This window comes from Corapipo altera, unplaced genomic scaffold (genome assembly GCF_003945725.1).
Source record: "Corapipo altera isolate COAL_440 unplaced genomic scaffold, ASM394572v1 62, whole genome shotgun sequence".
Lineage (NCBI taxonomy): Eukaryota > Metazoa > Chordata > Aves > Passeriformes > Pipridae > Corapipo > Corapipo altera.
In genome coordinates, this window is record NW_020884894.1 from 12,446,496 (window position 1) to 12,456,210 (window position 9,715).

A 9,715-nucleotide genomic window follows, 5' to 3' on the forward strand; every position below is an offset into this window, starting at 1 on the left:
TGGTAGAGGATGATCTTACAAAAGGAGAAGGAATAAAATAACAGGAGTTGGAAAATGAATCACAAGCTGGGCAGGGACTGCTGGAAGCAGAAGTAATTTTACTGTGCTGACACCTGTTCCTTAGGAAGAGTGATGGAAAGAGGAGAATTCTATGAACGGGCTGTTTTGGCTAAGTCTTAATAGAAGACATTGTGAGAGAGGAATTCTGCAAAGGCAGCTCAGTATATGAGGTGAAGGATTATGCTCTAAATTCTGCATACTGTAATGTACTGAAAGGTTGCACAAGTTTAAAGGGTTTTTTTAGAAGAATGTATAACACTTGATCAAACATAGACTAGTCTGGTCCTCTGTTATCACACTGGCTTTGTGTGCTTACTGTGCTCTTCTTGACTCCTTAGATCTCCAAGATTTAGCCATCTCTCATCTACACAGACAATTATTTAAAGGCTGCCTTCAGTGTCTTCTTTTAGCTGTGAACAATTTCCAAATTTCAAACAGGGTAAAAGAAGTGTCCAGAAATAGAACTATGAGTTAAAAGTGTTTTAAACACTGTGCTGCCAGTCACTTCAGTCAGAGATGCTTCACTGTTATTTAATGATTCTTACTTTAGAGAAATTAGCATTATACTTTAATATGGAGTTTCAACCCAAATAACTCTCTTTCACTGGTGGAAAGATGTTGAACTCCAATGTTTTTCCCTTCTGTGCAATAGGCCAAACGGGAGTTGTGCATTCTTTTTGGAGCAGAGCCCTTAAATGCAATCACTGCTGAGTGGTAATGTTTAATCTGTGGAAACTCCAGCCAGAGCTGTGTCAGCTAAGAACTTTTCCAGTCTCCCAGTTGATCTGTGTTTCAGATGTCTGCCATGCCATTTTGGGAAAAGAACTATTTCTGGAAAACAGACAAACAAACAAAAAAACCCCAACCCCCCTCCCACCCCCAAAATTAGATTATTTTGAAAAAAAAAATCAAAGAATGCTTTTTTGAAAAAAATGTGGGACTTTTACCATCCCACTGTCTGCCTAGTCAGGCACCTCATTGTTCCAGCTCTGCTGGAAGTGAAAGGGTTAGTTCCTTTTTCTCCTGTAACAAATGACTGATTTATGTACACTAGAGAAGAAAAGTGTGCACAAAGGGTGGGGAGTTGATTTATTTTTTCTTTTTCTCTGCCCTTGGGTTAAATTATATGCCATTAAGATACATCAAAAAAAGAATTTAAGTTTGCAAATTAAAGGAAGCTTGCAGATTAACTTAGTAAGTTTGGGTTCTGGAGCAGTCAAGCAGCATCTTCCCAGGAAAAGCTTGCTGCTTCCACTGAAGGTAACAGGAATGCAATGAGCCATTCCTTGGAACACCTTGGTTTTCCCCAGTCCATCCTATATACCCCCTGGGGTAACACAGGAGTTCAGGGTTTTTTCTCTCTGCTGGCTGCTGAACTGGTCAGTGTGTAGCCAACCAATTTTCACAGTAGTCCATCCCAGCAGTCACTTCCTCACTGCAGCTGAGCAGAACCATCTCACTTAACTCATGACACATGGAATCACACACAGCGAGGTCTGACTGCTTTGCTTGATCTGTAGTTCCATGTTAAAGGCAAATGTGCTTCTAGAAAACATCAATTTTATCCATAAAAATCCTGAAACCTCAATGCAAAGCCAAATAAACATACTTAAAATTATAATGGGAATACTCTAATTTGTTGATTCTACCAGTACAGTGAAAACCTAGTTGGAAGACCAGCTTGTCGTACTATTTATAAAAGTAAGTTGCATTTTGAATTCTTCAATACAATAATAATGTTTTGTTTTACAAGGCCAAAGGAACTGAAGTTTTTCATATTTAGTACAAATATCACTGAGTTTTAAATTTTTTTTAATGGAAAATTATTACATTTTCTCTATATCCTAAGACATGACTGTATAACCTGAGATTACACTGCTTGAATTTCATTTTGTATAAAGGACTTTTTAAAACAAGGCTCCATAAATTTGGGGATGGTTTAGTCATGGATTTAGACTAAGAATATATTTATAAACTATTAAAATTTAATTATGTGCACCAGAAACACTATCTTCGTTGTTCTGCTTCATATGATAAACATATACATTATCTTTCTCTGTACTGTGTTATCTACAAGATCTGATATACCTTCATTGCCACACTTCTCTTTTATTCAGTGACATTTTTCCTTTTTTCATTTAGTTTTATCTCTGGTCATAAAAGGTAATCTATATTTAATATGGCTGTATCCAGCCAGGGGATTAAAAATCCAAAAATATTTTTACTCTAGCATGTGCCTGCAGGCTTGTGTTTCACTGCATTCAGGGTCAGAAGAGAGAAGGATGTGGTCAGGAGCAAACTGGCCAGTCTTTGATCAGGTGGAATATTACCTGAACCATTTTAAGAGCTGATAGGGGAACGTTTCTTCCCAGACCGAATTTACTTTGCTGAACAAGGCAGCCTACATTAAAATGTTGTTAATAAGTAATATCCTGTCTCAGTCCCTCTCTAATAGCTGTACAGGGAGTGTGGCTTGGAAGTGTTCCATATTAGTGTCTAAACATTCCTATTGAGTGTACTGTGAGCTCTAGAAATGTACTTACAGGAAAGAAATGAGTGAAGGAGATCAGAGCTCATTGTCTGCCACTGAACTGCATTCTGAGGAATTCACCATCACTGAGGAATTCACCATCACTGGGTGCCTGGATGAGCACAGCTGAAGCAGCACCAGGGGCCCAGTGTCCAGTTCTGCACTGCCCACACCAAGAGAGGGACTGAGCTGCTGGAGAGTGTCCAGCCACCAGCCATGGAGAGAGTGAGGGCACTGCCCTGGCTGTGCTGGCAGGAAGGGCAGAGAGAGCTGAGGCTGTTTGCCAAGAAGAAAGAAGGCTCAGGGGGCACCACATCAGTGTGCATAAATCTCTGAAGGGAGGCTGTAAAGAAACAGAACGAGGCTCTATTTCAAGGTGCCAGTGACAGGGCAGTTGTACTGGGTTTCAAAAGAACTGCATCTTTCCCCATGCTGTCTGCACTGTTCTGGGAAGACCTCCTCTGGTGTCCCAAGAAGGCTCAAGAAAGAATTCAAGTAGTCACTATTCATTAACTAACCTATATGTAAATACCATAAAGTTGGTGAACAGTTGTTTGACTGAATAATAATTATTTTTTTTCTTTCCCAGTCAGGACCTTAAATCACTACTCTGTGCTGGTACGAGCACAAAAGGTAGAAGAGTGTAAGAGACTTCTTGTCCCATATAGCAGCAGGGAGCCAAAACCAGATCCCAGGATAATGTCTTTGAAGTTGCATATTTAATTAACCCTCTAACAGATTCTCTCCCCTACTTTCCCTGAAATTAATCTGAGATGCTATCCCATGTAAGTAGCTCAAATATGAGCTACACAAGTATTTTCTAGTGAACTTTTTCTAAGTGGTTTCTCTTTGAGTTCTTTCAGCCATGTAGGATTGTATTGTTCATCATAAAAAAATGCTGTAATTGCATAGATGACTTGTCTTGAAATGTTACAGGTTTTTTACATGCTTTAGTTTTGCTCACAAGGTTGATATTACTGCTTGATATCTGGAATATGAAAAAAATGCCACTTTTGCTGGACTGTTGCTCTCCAAATTTTGATTGTACTGCTGTTCTTTATATCACTCTATGTAATTTGTTCTTACTTAGTTCTCATATATCTTTTTGCCACATCGTCTATTCTGATGGAGTTCAAGTTAGGAAACAGTATATTGTGATATGCTGTAATGAAGGTGAAGTATTTAACATTATCCTTAACAAAGTATTATGAGAGTTAAGTTGACTACTGAAACATGCCTAAATTACTCTCTTCCTATTGTGGTCTATTTATTTTAGCTATACTTGCTCAAAGCAAACACTTGTTACAAAAAAAATCAACCCTACTTCTCTGATCCTACTCTGTTCCTGCTCCCAGTGCCAGCCCAGTGCCCATCCTGAGCGAATGAGCCAAGCTGTGGGCAAGTGTGCCAGGGCCTGAAGGGCAGGAATCAGTCACAGCCATTTCCAACTCTATGCAGTGAGCCAGCTTTGCAGAGAACACTCTGGGTTTTCTTTCCACTGGGCTCTTTTCAAATGGGTGAGTTAAGAACCTTGTTTTTCCTCTCACGTGTATTTATATATGCTTGCTGGGAAGTGAGTTATTACCAAATATAGCTTATAGGGCTCCAGCAGAATCTTTCCAGCCTGGCTGTCTGCCAAAAAACCCACCCTTCAGAAAATACAAGGCTATCACATTTGCCAGAGATTTACTAGGAAGGTGTGTGTGTGTGTGTGCACTCTGGAGCACACATGCAGTACATCTGACACTTCCCCAAGGCACTGAGCTCACTGTGTTCTGACACATTGATAAAATTCTAATTGTGGTTCCTGTATTTCCAAACAAACATATACGTTCACTGTAGTGAATCAAATACATTTCAGAATGTACACACATAACAAATATATGTGGAATTTTTGGACATATGGTGACCTGTTTGGTGCTGCTGTGTGTGCAGAGCTGATGTGACCTAAATACAAAATAAGTAGGATATGTATGTACATATGTATGAGTAAGAGTGAGGATTCCCTGGGGAATTGGGAAATACTCAGTAGTCAGAGACATACAGGGATACACTACATAAAATTTCCAGACTAAGAATCCATACAATACAATTCTTAGGATCTGAGGAGAAACGATTAATGAAAGAACTGTACAGGAGTTATGTGGTATTATGTGTCCAGCAACAGCTAATGTCATTACTGGCATTCACAAATTATAGCATCATCAACATTTTGTCTGTTAGAATTTTCTGTGTTCACAAATGGGACCTCTAAACAGGCATTTCCAGGTATAATTTGAGCCATAATTCAGTTTTCATAGTACTTTGCATAAATGTCTATTTTTGGTGATGTGCTGCTCTAATTCATTACAACATTTTTGTCAGTTCTAGATTGGGCAAAGAAAAAACTCTGACAAGAAAAGCCAATTGCTTTTCATACAGTATTGGTTTCTGAGAGACTTTCAAAACCAAATTGCACAGACATATGTCAGAGGGAAGCCCGATCCCGTGTACAATTTAGGTATTTTATAGTGTTGTGCAAGGAAGTCTAAGTACAGCAAATAGTGCTTTGTAGTTAACCTGTCAACCTATTGATTTGAAGCACCTTCATTCTAAGAAAAGCATCTGTCTGCTTGAGTTATCTACTTTAAGCATTGCAGTTATCCTTATAAAGAATAAGCTCATTAATATTTAAAATTCACTTCAGCTGCATCTCTTACAAAAAATAATATTTCCCATATCTTCCATTAATTATAACCAAATTAACATGAACTGAGAATAACTGATTGGGAATAAATCTTCCATGTTTCAAGCCAAATCTTAGTAGAAGAGATAACAATACTTTTAGTGACACTCATGGTGGTTATTCCTTATTAACTGTACACTAAGAAAGAGCAGAGGTTGTTGGCCAGATAACACAAGAGGCATCAGGACGTGGTCTGCTCTAGCTCATCCTGCTGGAGCAGGAGGGTTGGACAAGTTGACCTCCAGAGGTCCCTTCCAACCTCAACCACTTTATGATTTTGTGAAATAAAGATCCAGAGGAACTAAAATCCTGGTGCACTTCCTAAATTGATACAAAGCTCAGCTGTGATATAATATGTGTAAGAAAACTGCTGGTGCAAGCCAGTGTGTGTGGCTGTGTGTTAGGAAAGGTGGCATCCCAAACCACCAGGGATCTCTGCTTGTCATAATGTTCTGTGGGACCAGTAACTGCTTGTTTTAGAGTATATCAACTTTAAAACTCATGCAACCTAATTTTGGGTTGAAATTGGATGACATTGGAATTTGAATAGTGGTGGTCTCATCCCATATTGCTTTCACTTGCATATTCTAAATGAGCCTAAATTTGAGCAGACATGTAATAGCTGCAGTACTTGCATTTACTTAGCACCTGTTGATGTGTTTATAATAGGGTTAAAATATACAGTTACACAGAGAGCTGTGCTGTAAACTTGTGGCACTTGGCTGTCCTAGGGAAAGCTTGCACTACAGGCAGGATGTCAGCTGAACCTTTTCTCAGTGCAACCCAAATTTTAGAAGCTATTATGGAGAAAACAGTTTTTCTGACTGAATGAATGACCTGAATGGATAATCTGAAGAAGCTCTCTATGCTGTGCCATATTTATTTGTTTTTCATGTGAAAGCATAATTCCTGCAGGGAATTCTGTTTCAGCCACAGAGCAGAGGCCTGTGAACAGCTCTTGGTTGTGCCTGAACATTCCCTTAGGAAGTGCTGATGGTCAGGAAAGCTCCCAGTGACAGAACAGGAGAGAGCAGCCTTGTGCTTGGATGACAATAGTCTGTGTCTGTGCTAACTGCAGCTGGCACCATTAACTACCTAGCCACACACTGAAATAAGAACAATTATCACTGCATGCATTAAAATGATGAAATCCACTCTGTTTCTATAGTAACCAGAGTGACAATTTATATTATGACCTTAAGAAAGTAGAATGTGACCATTTCTTTTTTTTTTTTTTTTTGTAGTTTTACAAGGAGCAGCAATTCTCAGAGAAACTAATGTTTAAGGTGATGCAAATAATTTACAAAAATAAAGGTAATATGTACTTTAGCAGTAACCGAGATGTACAACATACATTCAATTTGGAATGTTGGTTTTGACTTTTGTTGTGTTATGTAGAGACATACCTAATTTAGTGCTGTTTGAAGGAGATTTTTTTTTCTGTTTATTACAAATAATTTTTAAATGCAAGCTTTACAAAAAATCAAGAGTAAGAGAGAAAATAAAGTGATGCCTTTAGCAAGTCAAAATTTTGTAATTGTTTTGCCACCTAGTCTGTCTGAAAGTATCATATGAAAAATATATATATTCTGAGATTTTTTCCTCAGAAGCACATTGAAGTACCGACACTCTCTAAAAGTGTTCATGGGTATCTTTATTATATTGCAGCATGTTTAAGCCTATCCAATTTATCTGATTAGTTTGTTTATTAGTAGCAGAAAGCTGTGACAAAATGTTTATCTCGATTGTGAAGAATGTACCTTTACAGATACTTGTGAATATTATGGCATAGACCTGTTAAGAGAGAAGAGTTCTTGGGTTCTTTAAGCTGATTTCAGCATTCTGTTTTAATATGGCTTTGCTCCAAAATCACCTCCCTTTACAAAAGATACAGATGTTTAACTGGGCAGTCATTTAGTAACAGTCATAATTCCTGAAGTATTCAATAATTTACAGCCTTCCCTCTCTGTCCATACGTGTCTCGCTCCAAACCTCTCTCCTCATGATGTGCTAAATGTGTAGAGTGTTTCTCTGGGCCATTCCAGAGCCAGGATCCTCTGCAGTGAGGGAAGGATTAGGGAATGTCTCCTCAGGTCACCCAAAGCTGCAGGAGGGTGACAGTAACCCATGTCTGTTGGGATTTCCTTGTGTGCAGCAGAGACCAGCAGATAAAGAAAGACCTTAATTGTAGCTCTGTGCTAAACTATCGTGTTCAGTCACTTGGTGTTCTTTCTTTACACGTAGCATTAATTATTGTCTTGAATTTATAAGGTTTTTTTAATTAAGTTCAGTTACTAGCATTTATCATAATGCCAGAGATGTCTGTAGCCATGGGTTTTAGAAAAGTTTTTAACCTCCAGCTTATTTTTTAAATTTCATTTCACTACAGTAGAGCATAAAATACAACAACATACTTAGATTGTTGATTTAACTGCATTTCTTTAATGCATGTAGATGTTTTAAATTTTTTTCTTTATTATGCATCCCAAACTTAAAAATAGGTCCATTCTGTGCTGACAGTTATAGTGATAAACACGGATGTTTTTCTTCAAGAACTGCAAATAATTTGATTTTAGGTGATAAGCAAGTGTTCTGTTCAAAATCTGAAATATTCTATTCCATTTCTAAGAGGGTTCAACTGAGCAAATCAGAAAAGTTAAGTAAGAGTAAAAATGCTGAGTATTTCTAGCATGTGGAATTGCACAATAAACACATAGTCAGTTATATCAAATAAATCTTGCCATTTATGGGCCACATTGTCCACTGTATGTGGACATGACTGTCAGAGCAAGAAAGGAAACTACCTAAATAGAACAGGGAGAATGAAGAAGACTGCTTTTGTTCTTGTAAAAAGAGCAGTATTTGAATCCACCTGACACGTTCCCCTTCTGGAGCACAAATGGAGTCAGGAACTCTGAGTTCATGACACGTCTGGTTCTAACTTGGGGAGATCAAGTGTGGTCTGAAGAATGGGGAAGTCTGGTTATTCCATCTGTACATTCTTCATTTTGATTTTTCTGATTCTTATGCATGTATGTTTTGTACTCCTGTGACAGTTCCTCTCTAGATGGAAATGTCATGGAAGATTAGCAAGAGAATTTGTGTGGAATGGAGAAAAAAATGGAATGTAGGTTACTTATTCTTGGAATTCCAATGGTGGGATTATGTTCTCATAGTTATATTATTATTTCACTTGGTTTAGCTTGCTTGTTCATAGAAAATGTGTAGAAATATTCATTTGCACTTCCCTGGGGTTTTTTGTAATTACAAAGGCTGGTATATCCTACTCAAACCATGCAGTATTTCCCATTTTTTTTGTGTTAAATGTCTTGAGATGACTGCCTGAAAAAGATATGTAGCACCAAAAGGAGAACTTTGTGAACCAAGAGTTAAGGTTGCAATTGGCATGCAAGTACTATATAAATCTTCCAAATTCCAACTCAATTTATAATTTAGCAAATCAAACTCCAGCTAATAATAAGATTTGTAGAAGAATAGATGAAATGGAGTAGTTTAGCTGTGAACACTCGTGAGTACACGTTGCTTTTTAAGCTGTAAAAAGCTGAAGGATCATAACCATGGTCAGCCAGTAGATTCTGTTCCCACACACAGCCATGCATCAACCAAGGATTAGTGTAGAGAGATTGATGACTTCCCACTAATGAACAGTGTGTTGCAATAAGCACTAAACTGAAAAAGACCTATGGTAAGGATAGGTAATCACTGTGTTTTATCAAGGCAAATAGCTAAATATGTCTGATTTTAGTTAGAATGTACCAGATTGACTTTATATTTTAGTGACAACTTTTTATCTGCTGAGCATCTGTTTGTTCATTCAGTTTTCAGCTATAAAATCATTCTTTCTTAATCCCTACATCATCACAGCTATAATATCATAATTACTAAATACTTCAGATTTTTCCCCCAAATTGATAGATGTGCAAATATATGTTGTTTACTCACTGATCTTTCAAAAACTGAACATGAATGAAAAAATTAAACTACACTTCTCTTCATGAACACACCCCAAGGAAGTCATCTAGTTTTGGAAAATCATAGAGAGGATCAAGGAGCAGGATCCTTTTAAAATTAGGTGCCCATTTGGAAATTAAAATGGAAAAATAGAAGTAAAGTGAATGAATGACAGCTCATTGTATTCTGCTGCATGTGTTCACCTCAGGCTAACATTCCTGTTTGCCATCGTTTGCCCCAGTGTTCTGCTCAAGATCCTGAATGTTAACACATGCCTTGAATTCCCTTGGTATCCCTCTTCTACCTCTGCTGCTCCAAGGGTTCCTGAACGGCTCTGCCTTTGGCCTGGAATGGCAGGGTGTGGAATGCCAGTGTGCAATGGCAGTGTGCAATGGCAGTGTGCAATGCCAGTGTGCAATGGCAGTGTG

The 9,715-nt window shown here is 38.0% G+C and overlaps 1 long non-coding RNA gene across 2 annotated transcripts in view; it reads left to right on the forward strand.

Annotated features, from left to right (window-relative positions):
- The window catches only part of LOC113948964, a 48,256-nt gene that overhangs the window by 30,870 nt on the left and 7,671 nt on the right, over positions 1 to 9,715 (forward strand). For both annotated transcript variants that reach the window (XR_003528279.1, XR_003528280.1), the window contains one exon: positions 6,560 to 6,629. This is a non-coding gene — a long non-coding RNA (uncharacterized LOC113948964). The remainder of the gene's footprint in view (positions 1 to 6,559; positions 6,630 to 9,715) is intronic.